The sequence below is a fragment of the Scyliorhinus torazame genome, chromosome 19 (genome assembly GCF_047496885.1).
Source record: "Scyliorhinus torazame isolate Kashiwa2021f chromosome 19, sScyTor2.1, whole genome shotgun sequence".
Classification (NCBI taxonomy): domain Eukaryota; kingdom Metazoa; phylum Chordata; class Chondrichthyes; order Carcharhiniformes; family Scyliorhinidae; genus Scyliorhinus; species Scyliorhinus torazame.
Genome location: NC_092725.1, coordinates 135,934,946 through 135,950,158, shown reverse-complemented (window position 1 = coordinate 135,950,158; position 15,213 = coordinate 135,934,946).

Sequence of the window (15,213 nt, the reverse complement as noted above, 5' to 3'; positions counted from 1 at the left end):
CACTTAAAGGGACTGAAGGCAGACGTGGTTATGCTCCAGGAGACGCATCTGAAGGTGGCAGATCAGGTTAGGCTGAGAAAGGGATGGGTAGGCAGGTCTTTCATTCAGGGCTGGATGCGAAGAACAGAGGGGTTGCAATATTGGTGGGGAAGCGGGCGTCGTTCGAGGCACTGAATATTGTAGCGGATAATTGAGGTCGATATGTGATGGTGAGTGGTAGGTTGCAAGGGGGTGCGGGTGGTACTGGTGAACGTATATGCCCCGAATTGGGATGATGCCGGATTTATGAAACGCACGCTGGGTCGGATTCCGGATCTGGAGGTAGGAAGCTTGATAATGGGGGGGGATTTCAACACGGTGCTGGACCCAGCACTGGACCGCTCTAGGTCCAGGACGGGGAAGAGGCCGGCTGCGGCCAAGGTGCTCAGGGGCTTTATGGACCAGATGAGGGGAGTGGACCCATGGAGGTTTGCCAGGCCGCTGGCCAGGGAATTTTCCTTTTTTTCCCACGTCCACAGAGCCTACTCCCGGATAGATTTTTTCATCTTGAGTAGGACGCTAATCCCGAAAGTGGAGGGAACAAAATATTCGGCCATAGCCATATCGGACCACGCCCCGCATTTGGTGGAGCTGGAGTTGGGGTAGAAGAGGGACCAGCGCCCGTTGTGGCGCCTCGATGTGGGACTGTTGGCGGATAAGGGGGTGTGTGGTCGGGTGCGGGGGTGTATTGAAAGATACTTGGAGGCCAACGACAATGGGGAGGTGCAGATGGGGGTAGTCTGGGAGGCATTGAAGGCGGAGGTCAGGGGCGATCTGGGGCGTCATTCTCCGACCCCCCGCCGGGTCAGAGAATGGCCGTTGGCCGCCGTGAATCCCGCCCCCGCCCCCGCCGAAGTCTCCGGTACCGGAGATTGGGCGGGAGCGAGAATCGGGCCGCGCCGGTTGGCGGGACCCCCCGCTCAATTCTCCGGCCCGGATGGGCCGAAGTCCCGCCCAGAAATTGCCTGTCCCGCCGGCGTAAATCAAAGCTGGTATTTACCGGCGGGACCAGGCGGCGTGGGCGGGCTCCGGGGTCCTGGGGGGGTGGACGCGGGGCGATCTGGCTCCGGGGGGTGCCTCCACGGTGGCCTGGCCCGCGATCGGGGGCCCACCGATCCACGGGCGGGCCTGTGCCGTGGGGTCACTCTTTCTCTTCCGCCTCCGCCACGGCCTCCACCATGGCGGAGGCATTTGAGACTCTCCCCACTGCGCATGCGCGGGAAACTGTTGGCGGCCACTGGCGCTCCCGCGCATGCGCCGCATTTCTGCGCCAGCTGGCGGGGCAACAAACGCCATTTCCGCCAGCTGGGGGGGCAACAAACGCCATTTCCGCCAGCTGGCAGGGCGGAAATCCCTCCGGCGCCGGCCTCGCCCCTCAATGTTGGGGCTCGGCCTCCAAAGATGCGGAGCATTCCGCACCTTTGGGCCGGCGCGATGCCCGTCTGATTGGCACCGTTTTTGGCGCCAGTCAGCGGACATCACGCCGTTGGGGGAGAATTTCGCCCCTAATCTCCATTATGGCCCACAGGGAGAAGAGAGAGAGGAGGGAGAGGGAGAGGTTGGTGGGGGAGATTTTAAGGGTGGACAGGAGTTATGCAGAGGCCCCCGAGGAGGGGCTACTTAGGGAGCGACGGAACCTCCAGACGGAATTCGACCTGATGACCACGGGGGAAGCAGAGGCACAGTGGAGGAAAGCGCAGGGGACGACGTATGAGTATGGGGAGAAGGCGAGTCGGATGCTGGCACATCAGCTTCGTAAGAGGGAAGCAGCGAGGGAGATTGGTGGAGTTAGGGATAGAGGGGGGAATACGGTGCGGAGTGTGGTGAGAATAAATGAGGTATTTAGGGACTTCTTTGGGGATCTGTACAGGTCTAAACCCCCCAGTGGGGGAGGAGGGGATGCTCCGATTACTAGATCAGCTGAGGTTCCCGAGGGTGGAGGAGGAGCAGGTGGCTGGTTTGGGGGCGTCGATTGGGCTGGAGGAGCTGGTTAAAGGATTAGGGAGCATGCAGACTGGGAAGGCCCCGGGGCCGGATGGGTCCCGGTTGAATTTTACAGGAAATACGTGGACCTGTTGGGCCCATTGCTAGTGAGGACTTTTAATAAGGCGAGGGAGGAGGGGACCTTGCCCCCGACAATGTCCAGGGCGCTGATTTCTTTGATTTTGAATTGGGACAAGGATCCATTGCAATGTGGGTCGTATAGACCGATATCATTCCTCAATGTTGACGCTAAGTTGCTGGCGAAGGTGCTGGCTACGAGAATTGAGGCCTGTGTCCCGGGGTGATTCATGAGGACCAGACTGGATTCGTGAAGGGTAGGCAGCTGAATACTAATGCGCGGAGGCTCCTCAATGTGATTATGATGCCCTCGGTGGAGGGGGAAGCGGAGGTAGTGGCAGCTATGGACGCGGAGAAGGCCTTTGATCGGGTGGAGTCTCACTAGCGGGTAGGGTGCAGTCGATCAAAATAACGGTCCTCCCTAGGTTTCTGTTTGTGTTTCAGTGCCTTCCCATTGTGATCTCCAAGGCCTTTTTCAAACGGGTAAGCAGGAGGATCATGGGATTTGTGTGGGCGAATAAGACCACGAGAGTGAAGAGGCTGTTTCTGGAGCGGAGCAGGGACAGGGGGCGGCTGGCGCTGCCAAATCTATGTGGCTATTATTGGGCAGCCAATGTGGCGATGATCCGTAAGTGGGTAATGGAGGGAGAGGGGGGCGTGGAAGAGGCTAGAGATGGCGTCCTGTGTGGGCACGAGCCTGAGGGCACTGGTGACGGCACCGCTGCCGCTCTCGCCGACAAGGTACACCACGAGTCTGGTGGTGGCGGCGACGCTGAAGATCTGGGGGCAGTGGAGGCGACACAGGGGCGAGGTGGGAGCCTCGGTTTGGTCCCCGATTCGGGAGAATCATCGGTTCATCCCGGGAAGGATGGATGGGGGGTTTCGGAGCTGGCATCGTGCAGGGATTAGAAGAATGGGGGACCTGTTTATTGATGGGACGTTTGCGAGCCGAGGGGTGCTGGAGGAGAAGTTTGGGCTACCCCCGGGAAACGCTTTCAGGTACATGCAAGTGAGGTGAGGTGGCAGGTGAGGGAATTCCCGCTGCTTCCAGCACGTAGGATTCAGGACAGGGTGATTTTGGGTGTATGGGTTGGAGAAGGCAAGGTTTTGGTGATTGCAGGAAGAGGAGGAGGCCTCGGTGGAGGAGTTAAAGGGCAAGTGGGAGGAGGAGCTTGGGGAGGAGATAGATGAGGGTCTGTGGGCTGATGCCCTGAGTAAGGTTAATTCTTCCTCCTCTTGCGCCAGGCTCAGCCTAATACAGTTTAAAGTTACTCTCAGAGCGCATATGACAGGGGTGAGGTTGAGCAGGTTCTTTTGGGTTAAGGACAATTGTGGGGGATGCTCAGGGAGCCCAGCAAATCACGTCCATATGTTCTGGTCGTGCCCGGCGCTGGATGGGTTTTGGAGGGGTTTTGCGAGGACTATGTCCAAGGTGGTGAATGCCCGGGTCAAGCCGAGCTGGGGATTAGCATTATTTGGGGTATCGGACGAGCCGGGAGTGCAGGAGGCCAAAGAGGCTGGTATTCTGGCCTTTGCGTCCCTGGTAGCCCGGCGGAGGATTTTGTTACTGTGGGAAGATGCAAAGCCCCCTAGTGTGGAAGCTTGGATCAATGACATGGCAGGGTTCATCAAGCTGGAGAGGATAAAGTTTGCCTTGCGAGGGTCTGTGCAAGGGTTTTTCAGGCGGTGACAACCGTTCCTAGACTATTTCGCGGAGCGTTAGGAGGAGGTCAGCAGCAGCCCAGGTGTGGGGGGGGGGGGGGGGGGGAGGGAGGGGGGGGGGGTTTCTTTTGGGATGGCGTTTGGGTTAAGGTGGGGGGGTTTCCCTATTTGTGTTTTTTACTGTTATATGGGGGGTTATTGTATTTGGGGGAAATCCAATGTATAATTTCTGTTTGTTGTGTTTTTATTTCTTTTTCTTGTTGGGGGGGGTGTTTGGAGAAAATTTGTTGAAAAATTTGAATAAATATATTTTCAAAAAGAAAAGAAAAGGTCGGACTGTTCCTTTTTAACTCAGAGATTATGGTTTTGGAGATGTTTCAGTGTAGCTTCCAAGTTCTTCAATTGCTCTTGCTCACTTGAACTGGTGATGAGAGTGTCATCTAGGTAACATTGCACTCCATTTTTCCCACTCAGAATCCGATTCATGATCCTCTGAAAAAGAGCAGGAACAGATGTTATTCCAAATGGAAGTTTCCTGTAATGGAACAGACCTTTGTGCGAGATGATAGTGAGTAGCAGCTATGAATTGTCAGCCGCATTCATTTGGAAATATGATTGTGATTGATCAATTTTACAGAATTTCTGCCCTCCAGAAGGTCCAGCACGCAAGCCTTCAATCAGCGGCTGAGGATAGTGATCTGTGCACAATGCCGAGTTAATAGTTTTAAAATCTCTACATATTCTCACTCAGCCATCATGTTTCAATACAGGAACTATTGGTGATGCCCAATAATTTGTAGCAACTGGTTCAGTGCTTCCTGTTTGGACTAACCTTTCTAGATCTTCTTCGACTGTTGGACTAATGGCGTATGGAATGGCTCCAGCTTTGAGTAATTTTGGTGTACTGTTCGGCTTGATTATAAGTTTAAGTTTCAACTCCTTGAGCCCAATGAACCTTCAAAAGCCTTTGTATACTTCTTTTTTTTTCAATTTAGAGTACCCAATTCATTTTTTCCAATTAAGGGGCAATTTAGCATGGCCAATACACCTAGCCTGCACATCTTTGGGTTGTGGGGGCAAAACCCATGCAAACACGGGGAGAATGTGTAAACTCCACAAGGACAGTGACCCAGAATTGAACCTGGGACCTCGGCGCCGTGAGGCAGCAGTGCTAACCACTGCACCACCGTGCTGCCTGCCTTTGTATACTTCTCCAGAGGTTATTGTAAGTCATTCTTTGAATCCACTAATTAATTCACTGCTCCCCAGTTGAGTTAAATTTTTCCAAACCATGCTCAACCAAATAAAGCTGGAAAATTTCCAAGGCCAACATGAACAGGCAACTTCTCTGCCCATCCATTTATTTCTAGTTGTACCATTTTGTACCTTTTAATGGTACATCTCCTGTGTACTTAGGGAAATATTAGATAGTTTTAAAGGCAGGTGCTTCAACTTCTGATTATAAATTGTCCCAGGTATCAATGACACAGCTGCACCCGTACCCGCTTCCATTTTGACTTGGTTACTATCAAGTTTTGGGAATGTTCATAAACGTCATTGATCGCCCCGCACCAACAACGCGCTTCAACTTCTTAAGTTGTTCGGGTACGTTGGCCCTTGAGGGGTGCCAGTTTAGCTCAGTTGGCTGGACAGCTGGTTTGAGGGGCTGGTTTAGCACAGGGCTAACTCGCTGACTTTGAAAGCAGACCATGGCAGGCCAGCAGCACGGTTCAATTCCTGTACCAGCCTCCCCGAACAGGCTCTGGAATGTGGCGACTAGGGGCTTTTCACAGTAACTTCATTTGAAGCCTATTTGTGACAATAAGCGATTTTCATTTAATTTCATTTGTGATGCAGAGCGATGCCAACAGCGTGAGTTCAATTCCCGTAGCGGCTGAGGTTCTTGGTGAAGACCCCGTCTTCTAAATCTTCCCCCGTCTGAGGTGTGGTAACCCTCGGGTTAAGTCACCGCCAATCAGCTCTCCCCCTCAAAGGGGAAAGCAGCCTGTGGTCATCTGGGACTATGGCGATTTTACCTTACTTTATTTACCTATTAAGTTCTTAAATTAGCAAATCACCTGTTGGCTGCTATGAATCAGTGAATGGATTGTTTCAAACTGCTGGAACATTGTACTATTAAACTTGTTGAAACTGGCATTGTAAATTGGTCAACCATTGTGGAAACTGTCAGATTCATTATTTTTTCTCAAATGAAGATTAGGCACATTTTACAATTGGAAAACTTCCTTCCACATATACTTGTTGAGATTCAGTGCTGATCCATTCCTTTAAGGCCACATAGTGTAATATCTGATAAAGAAACGCTAGATGAATCCGTATAAACATCCGTTGAGCTAGTCCTGGCTCTGCTACTTTATGTTCCTGAAGACCGGCATTGTTTCTTGAAGTGTCACAAACTTGTGTGTAATCATTGGGTTTGTACAGCCTATTTTCGCTCTTTTTGCAATAACACATGCATACAGTCTGAGTTTAATTAGCTCAGGATCATTCACTTCTTCAAAGGGGGTGGAGCAAAATATCAGTTGATCAAGTTGCATTATATAGTGAAAGTACTCCATAACGACAAGCTGTTCCTGTCTTGTGCAGAGATTCCAGTTAGGGGCAACCAGCTGCGAACCTGCAGATAATTTGTTCACTATCATAGCACAGCTGGAGTGACGACAAGCAAAACTGTAGATCTCAGACAAGCTTAGTGTCAGGAGCAAGTCGTGGTGTGTTTCTTTTGCAGTGGCAAAATGCGAGATAGATATACCTTCTAGTGTTGTTTTGAGTTCAGTTATACGTGGAGAATGTATTAGGCTGTACAAAACTATGTTTCTTCAATAATATCTTGGAAATAGTTAGATTTTTATAAACGCTGAAGCACCACCGGTGGGATGTGGAGCAAATTCTATTACCAGTGCTGATATTTTGGCAAAATTATCATCGAATTTACAGGGCAGAAGGAGGCCATTTGGCCCATCGAGCCTGCACTGGCCCTTGGAAAGAGCACCCCACTTAAGCCCACAACCCTACCCCATCCTCGTAACCCAGTAACTCCACCCAGCCTTTTTGGACACCAAGGGCAATTTAGCATGGCCAATCCACCTAACCTGCACATCTTTGGGCTGTGGGAGGAAACCGGAGCACCCGAAGGAAACCCACGCAGACATGCGGAGAACGTGCAGACTCCACAGAGGCAGTGAACCAAGCCGGGAATCGAAGCTGGACCCTGGAGCTGTGAAGCAACTGTGCGAACCACTGGGTGACCCTGCCGCCCTTCTGTTTCATAGTGGCACAGTGGTTAGCACTGCTGCCTCACAGCTCCAGGGACCAAGGTTCAATTCCGGCCGAGGGCGACTGTGTGGAGTCTGCACGTTCTCCCCGTGTCTGCGTGGGTTTCCTCCGGGTGCTTTCTCCCACAGTCCCAAAATGTGCAGGTTAGGTGGTTATCCCTTAGTGTCCAAAAGGTTAGGTGGGGTTACGGGGATACAAAGTTGCTATTTTGCCAAGTGCAATTCGAAATGCAAATTTTTATAACCTTTAGATCAATGCCTGAATTGCAATGATTAAAATAAAAGGCAATAAATTTGTCAACAGAATGGATAGTATTTGCAAGTTTTATGCCCATTCTATGTGCAGATAACTGATTTTAGGTGGGGATATGGTGCAGCTATTATAATTGGCCTCAGTACCCTAAGTTAGGGCAAAGGAACATTAGGCAGATTCTCGCTCCAGCTTATTCTCTGTTGACTTTGACCGGAAGTGTACATGTGCAGACCATGGATAGGGACAAGGTCAAGTTCTGTTGTGGTGCCCCACAGTCAAATAGCATTCCGCCAAGCCCCACACAAGTCCAGGAAAGCAACTGGAGCCTCTGGGTCAGCAGCACAGGTGAGGCCACAGAGAGGAGGAAAAAGGATGAAATTGGTGATTTCAAACCCTCCATGGGCAATCCTGACTTTGATGTTTTACTCTGATTGCTGCTGATGCGTTATGTCTGGATGGGCTTAAATTTTAGTTGACAGAATCTAGATGCTCGGTGGACCTGAAGGGGTTAGCTTGGTGGTAACCTGTAAACAGTTGCCATCAAAATACTTCAGACAGCAAAGAGGGTGATGCCACAATTTATGTATTCCCAACGTTTGAAAACTGTTGCACAAAATTATTGTTCTCAATTTCATATTTTCTTGACTGCCACTTTGTCCATGCACCAATGTGCATTATCATAACTGCGTTTGTTGTCCCCTGTCCCTGCATCCACAATGTTGCCTGTGAATTGGCAGAGTCATTATACAAATGTCCCTTATCTCTGTGGTCTAGTAACCATTCTACTGGAGCAACTCAGCAGTGCCGTCTCCTAGGCTGTAGTCATGCTCATGCCATAGGTTGAATTCTGTTCTATAAAGCGAATCTTAGTGTGGGTGCTGATGTACCGTGTTCCTGGTGCTTCAAGGCAATTTTATTTATTCAGCAGAAAATAAGTATTTCTAAGCTAATTTCTGTGACTTTGTGGTAGGACAGGACTCCTACGGGGCCACAGGAAGATCTATGCAAGGAGAAGAGAGAGAGAGATAGAGAGGGAGGGGAAGAGAGTGGAGAGTGAGAGGTGAAAGGGAGAAGGCGAGAAAAAAATATGGGCGCAAGGGGGGAGAGTGGGGTAAGGGAAAGTGGGTCATGGTGAGTTGAGGAAGGGGGAGGGGGAATGAAGAAGGTGAGGAGAGTGGGTGTGATAGAATTGAGGAAAAAGGAAGTGGAAGGAATGGCGGAAGAGGGAGCGAATAGGAATGAAGGTAGAATTGAAGGAAGTGCGACTGATGGGAAGGATGGGATAAGGAACAAAAGGATTGAGAGAACGATGATGAAGCATGAGGCGAAATGGCAATGTGAGGTAGATTTAGAGGAAAGAGGAGGTGTTCTTCGTGTTGCTAATTCTAAGATGGTTGGCGTAGTGTTCACAAAGACCACAAATAGTTTTTATATTGAACAAAGCTACAGATTTATAAACACTACCTAATTGGATTCAACACTTACTCCTGTATAACAAACCGTTAAGACTAAACATACCATCTACACTCATCGACTACTAATCTCTACACTAATGCAAAACTATGATCTGCTCTCACTCACACTAGCTTTCCTTCAGTCTGTCCTCTATATTTTTCCTCAACCTCTCACCCACAAGGCTTAGCATCGATGCCTTATATAGTTTGACATCTAGATCCTTCTAGTGGTTAACTCGTGGGGGGAGCATAAAACAGGAGAAAGGAAGGGAAAGGAAGGATAAAAGAACAGAAATAGGCCAAGCAGCCTCTCACCGATACCACCATTCAGTACGTTTCTTGCTGTTCACCATCCATCAATCTTGGCTCCATATCTCTTATTACCCTTGGGTAAAAAAAAATGTACCTATCTGATTTAATTGAACTAGCATCCCGTTTATTTTTTTTATTCTTTCATGGGACGTGGACCTTGCTGGCTGGGCCAGCATTTATTGCCCATCCCTAATTGCTTTGCTAGGCTATTTCAGAGGGTATTTAAGAGTCAACCACGTTGATATGGATCTGGAGTCATGTGTAGGCCAGACCGGGTAAGGACGGCAGATTTCCTTCCCTAAAGGCCATTCGTGAACCATATGGGTTTTTACGACAATCGACAATGGTTTCATGGTCATCATTAGAGTTTTAATCGTCGATTTTCTTTTTCTATTGAATTCAAATTTCACCATCTGCAATGTTGAGTTTCAAACCTGGGTCACAAGAGTGTCACCCTGGGTTTCTGGATTACTAGTCCAACGACAATACCAGCATGCCTTCACCGCTCTGGTACAGAATTCCATGTTTTGACTGCTCCCGATGTGAAGAAGTATTTCTTAACTCCACTGATGAATGGCTAGGACCTGAATTTAGGTTAATGCTCCATGTCTCAGACCAGTGTAAAAGGTTTTGCTCAATTTACACTGTCAGTTCCTTTCAAAATACTAAAAACTGCAATCAAATTTCGCCCGGTCTTCTATATTCCTGGGAATGCGTACTCTTCGGCGATTTAAAAAAAAAATTGCCCTTGGGATGTGGGTGTCGCTGGGCTGGGCAAGCATTTGTTGACCATCCCTAATTTGCCCTTGAACTGAGTGCCTTGCTCGGCTATTTCAGTGGGGGGCAATTAAGAATCAACCTCATCGCTGTGTGGGTTTGGAGCCACATGTAGGCCAGACCGGAGAAGGACGCTAGATTTCCTTCCCTGAAGGACATTAGTGAACCAGATGGGTTTTTACACCAATCGGCAATGGTTTCACGGTCATCATTAGATTTAATTCCAGATTCTTTTCCTTGAATTCAAATTTCACCATCTGTCATCGTGGGATTTGAACCAGGATGTAAGAGCATTCCCTAGGTCTCTCAATTGCTATTCCAGTGAGAATACCACTAAGCCACCCCCTCGCCAATGAATATGATTGTCCACCTCAGAAACTCCATGTTACTAGTCATGGCTTCTTTGGGTCCTTGCACGGCTGATGAGCCCGATCCTAGAGCCACATCTTCGATCGCACATTCGGCAGGTGTTTCCAGGAGGTGGATTTGTCCTTGGCATCTCGATCGTTGATATTCCTTTCTCAGACTCCTTTTCTAGGCCTCCTCTTGCCATTGGGTGTCCTCAAAGAACTGTGCCCCTTCAATCAGGAGGTTCCTCCCTCTGAGTAAAGGTCCCCATGGCATTCATGGTCTATGTTGCATTTCCTGAGGTAAGCCTTCAGTGTGTCTTTGAAGCGCTTCCTTTGTCTTCCTCTTGTCCGGGAGACTCCCTTGAGCTGAGCGAAGAAGATTTGCTTTGGCAGTCGGGACTCTGTCATCCCTAGGATGGGGTCAGCCTAGTGGAGTTGGTTTCGGATGATCACGGCCTTGATGTCGGGTGTGTGGTGATATGCATCACTGTGTATACACAAGTGGTTAATGTAAATGCACTACAACTAAGTAACCACTAGAGGGAGCACCAGAGATGTCATGGCATGCAGACATACAGCCAATGGGTCATTACAGCAGGACACAACCAATGGGTAATCCGGACACCCAGAGGTGACAACACAAGGGGATACTTCACAACCCATATAAAGGGACAGGGCACACATGCTCTGCCTCTTTCCACAGACAGACATGTCGAGAGTACATCAGGGTTGATCAACAGTTTCACACCCAACACGTGGCTTTGAGCAGGTTGGTAAAGATAGGCTGAGTTACTACAGCTAGATTAGCAGAGAATCAAACTCATTTAAGAACTGTGTTAATAGTTCAATAAACAAATTGAACTCATTTCATAGTCTGGAGCTTCCTTTGTCAAAGCATACATCAAGGAAGCAGCGTATGCTACACAAAGCAGCATAACACAACACGGTGCTCTTGGCTCCTTCAAGGACACTGATATGATTATGTTTGTCCTCCCAGCTGAGAATCCGCCTCAGGCAGCCTTGATGGTACCTCTCCAGGTCCTTGAGGCGGCAGCCTGTACATAGTCCAGGTTTCTGAGCCATATAAAAGAGTTGTGAGGATAACTATCTTGTACACTAGGATCTTGGTGTCAGCCCAAATGTCGTGGTCGTCAAAGACTCATCTTTAGCCCTCAAAAGGATGCGCTCACAAATTAGATACAATGTTGGATCTCCACATTGATGTCTGCCTTAGATGAGAGGAAGCCGCAACTTTTCCTGGGATGGTTTGTAAAGGAATTGAGTCTTCTTGAGGTTGAGGCTGAGACCAATTCTGATGCTTCTGCGAAGGTGTCAAGCATGACTTGGAGATTCTCTTCTGAGACAGTGGAGATGACGATGTCATCCACACACTGAAGTTCCACAAGCGATTGTCAGTGTCGTTTTCTTCTTGGATTTCAACCGGTTGAGGTTGAAAACATTTCCGTCCATCCTGTATATAGTGTCCAGTCCACTGGGAAGCTTGCTCTTGACAAGGTAAAGGATGAAGATGGAGAAAAGATTGGTTGCGATGACACATCCCTGCTTGACTCCGGTCTTGATCTCTAAGATTCTTGTCTTTCGTCGGTGAGAATTGTCTCCAGTATCTCATGGATGAGTCAGAAGATGTTGATGAATTTCTCTGGACAGCTGAACTTTGCCAAGGGTTTTCCATAGGACGTACCGAATGACTGCCTTGCTCACATCGATAAGGCCATGTAAAGTGGTTAATGTTGCACCTGGCATTTCCCTTGAAGTTGCTGAGCAGTGAAAATCATGTCCGCTATGTGGTTGCAAGCATTCTGGAAGAATTTCTTCAGAGACTGGTAGAAGGCAGCTAGCGAGGATTTGTGTGATGATCCTCCCGGTGGTGGAAAGTAGGGAGATTCTTCGGTCGACCCCACAATCCTCTTTGTCCCCTTTCTTGAAGATGGTGACGGCATCCCTGAGGTTGGCAAGACTTTCTTCCCAGTCCCAGATTTTCAGGAACACCTGATGGCGATGACAGGTGATCTCTCCCCCTCCACGTTTAAAAATCTCTGCTGGAATCCCATTCACTTCAGTGGCTTTTCCATTCTTCATGTGTTTAATGGCGGTTTCGGCTGCATCCCCGCCTGGTGGGAGTCCAAGATCATCTTTGATGGAGAGTTGGGGGATTTCCTCAAACGCATCCTCATCTGTGGCAGTACCATGGTTTAGGAGTTCTTTGCAGGGTTCCCTTCTTCGAAGGCCGATGTCTTCTCTGTTTCCTTGCTCCGGTTTGAGACCTAGGGTATTGGGTCCATAAATTGCCCTTGTGGCACTAAAGAAGCCCGGGGTGTCGTTCTTGTCGGTGAGGTGTTGCAGCTCCTTAGTTTTCTCTGTCCACCATTGATTCGTGATTTCCCCAGTTCTTCTTTGTACCTCTCCCTTTGCTAATTGATGAGTTCTCCTCTTTGCCTTGCTGGATATGTCGTTTTGCTAGGCCTTGCCTCTTCTTGTTGATGAGGTTTTGGATGGTGCGGTCATTCTCGTCATACCAGTCTCGGTATTTCCTGGTCTTGGAGCTCTTGGTTCCTTCGCAGTTTGGGATGATGGCTGTCTTCAGCTCTTTCCAGTTTTCCTTCACTCCATTAGAATGAACACATTGGAGATTTTGGAGAGGACATTGTCGGATGTTCTCTCGCAGGCTTGGCCTTGAAGCCGCGCAACATTGATCTTTATTCTGAGCTGTTTCTTCATCCTCCTTTGCTTCTGGTGGAGTTTGATGGACATAGAGGAGGATCCGGTGGCCGGTCCAGTGGTCATCTGATTTGGTCATCGCTTTGGTGATGAGGGCATCCTTTTGGTCTCGGGATTAGACGATGATGAAGTCAATCATGTGCAATGCTTTGATCATGGATGTCTCAAGGTGGTCTTGAACTTGTCTTTTTGGCGGAACAGCGTGTTCTTGATGACAACCTGGTGTTCTGCACATTTGGTGAGCAAGACACCACTGTTGGAGCTGCAATTCCTAACTCCTTCCTTTCCGATGCTTCCTTTCCAGAGTAGGGAATCCTTTCCAACCATAGTGTTGAAGACCTCAAGGAGGATCATCTTATCTTCCTTAAGAATGTTGGAGGGTAAGGTGTCCAGGGTGGAGTAGAAACCTTCTTTGGACTCATCATTGGTATCATCATTGAGGCATAGGCACTCATGACTGTGGCTTGCTGGTTCTTGGCATGTTGTAGACGGAGGGTCATGATGTGCTCGTTCACACCGACAGGGAGTTCCGAGAGTCGGTTGACGAGTTTGTTCTTGATGGCAAATCCAATTCCGTGCATCCTGGGCTGGAACTCGGGTTTCCCTCTCCCGAAGAAGGTATAATGACTGCCATCTTCCCTCCGCCGTGCGGTGCTCTTTGGGTCTCTGGCAGCGACGTCAATGTTGAAGTGCCTGGGTTCACGGGCAACAAGCATAGTTCTCCATTCCCGGTCAATAGGTTTGCTCATTATCTATGAGGGTTCGTACATTCCAGGTTCCGAAATTCAGTTTCACTTTGATTGTCTGACCTCAGGGGGATGAGCTGCCGGATGCGGTTTTCCAGCCAGGTGGGGATGGAACAGGTGACTTTTAGGGCACCTTTTCTATCCCGTTCCCCATGCGGATGGGCAGAGTGGATTCTGAAGAGGGCGGTTCAGTCATGAAGAAAGCTGATGAAACACGACTCTGTTTCTATTCCAAGAGCGAAAAGACTGAATCAAACTACATCCCCTATGTGATGGTCCGAAGCTAGGGACCTCCAGTTCTCACGGTCCTGACCCCATCGCCTTTCACTGATGGCCGCAGGACTTGTCTGTGTGAGGGGTGTGCTGGTTTCTTCCAGCTAAACATGTGGGACATCTTTTAACGTAGGTATGCCATTACACATCAGCAGACACACCGTCCTTGACAGAGGGTAGGTCCAGTTCCAGTGGCGAGGGAACCTCGGCGACTAGGAATCCCCCTTCTGCTGCAGCCTTTTAAAAAATAATTTAGAGTATCCAATTATTATTTCCCCAATGAAGGGGTATTTTGGGTGGCCAATCCACCTAACCAGCACATCTTTTGGGTTGTGGAGGTGAGACCCACGCAGACACGGGGAGAATATGCAAACTCCACACGGACAGTGACCCGGGGCCGGGATTGAACCTGGGACAGGTTCCTGAGGTAGTGCTAACCACTGTGCCACCGTGCTGCCCGTGCTGCAGACTTCATCCGCTATCGCAGCCATTGAAACCACATGAGTATCTTCTGCCTGATCCACCGCTGAGAGAATACACACCTAGTTTATATAATCTCTCTTCATAATTTAAAGCTTGTGGACCTTAGTAACATTCCGGTAAGTCTGCAGTGTATGCTTCCACAAAATTGCCGTTTTAATAATAATAATCTTTATTGGTGTCGCAAGTAGGCTTACATTAACACCGCAATGAAATTACTGTGAAAATCCCCTAGTCGACACATTCCGGCGCCTGTTCAGGTACACAGAGGGAAAATTCAGAATGCCCAAATTACCTAACAGTACGTCTTTTTTCGGGACATGTGGGAGGAATCCGGAGCACCCGGAGGAAACCCACGCAGTATATACTTGTCGATAACGAATAACCGAACAAATATTCTTCATAATGTCAGGTAAATTGTCTTCTACTGTGTTGACTGACACAAAGTGATTATTCAACAAAAGAAGAAAAAGAAAGAAGTTTATAGGTTGAGAGAAAAAGGAGTATGGGGGAAAGACATGTAGAATGGGAATGGAGAGGAGAATATGGTGGAAAAGCGAGTGGAGAACATTTGGTGATTGGTGGTGGAACAGTTTCGCCACGCCAGAGATTTTATTTTAAAAATTATACATTTTTGTTTTAAAGTATTATTTCCAATTTCATATTGTGGCCTGAGCGCTGAATGAAATGGCAGCTGTAAATGCTAAAGGAATGAATTGAGTGATTTAATTGGTCAGTTTTACGATACTTTCTGTTTCATGAATAATAACA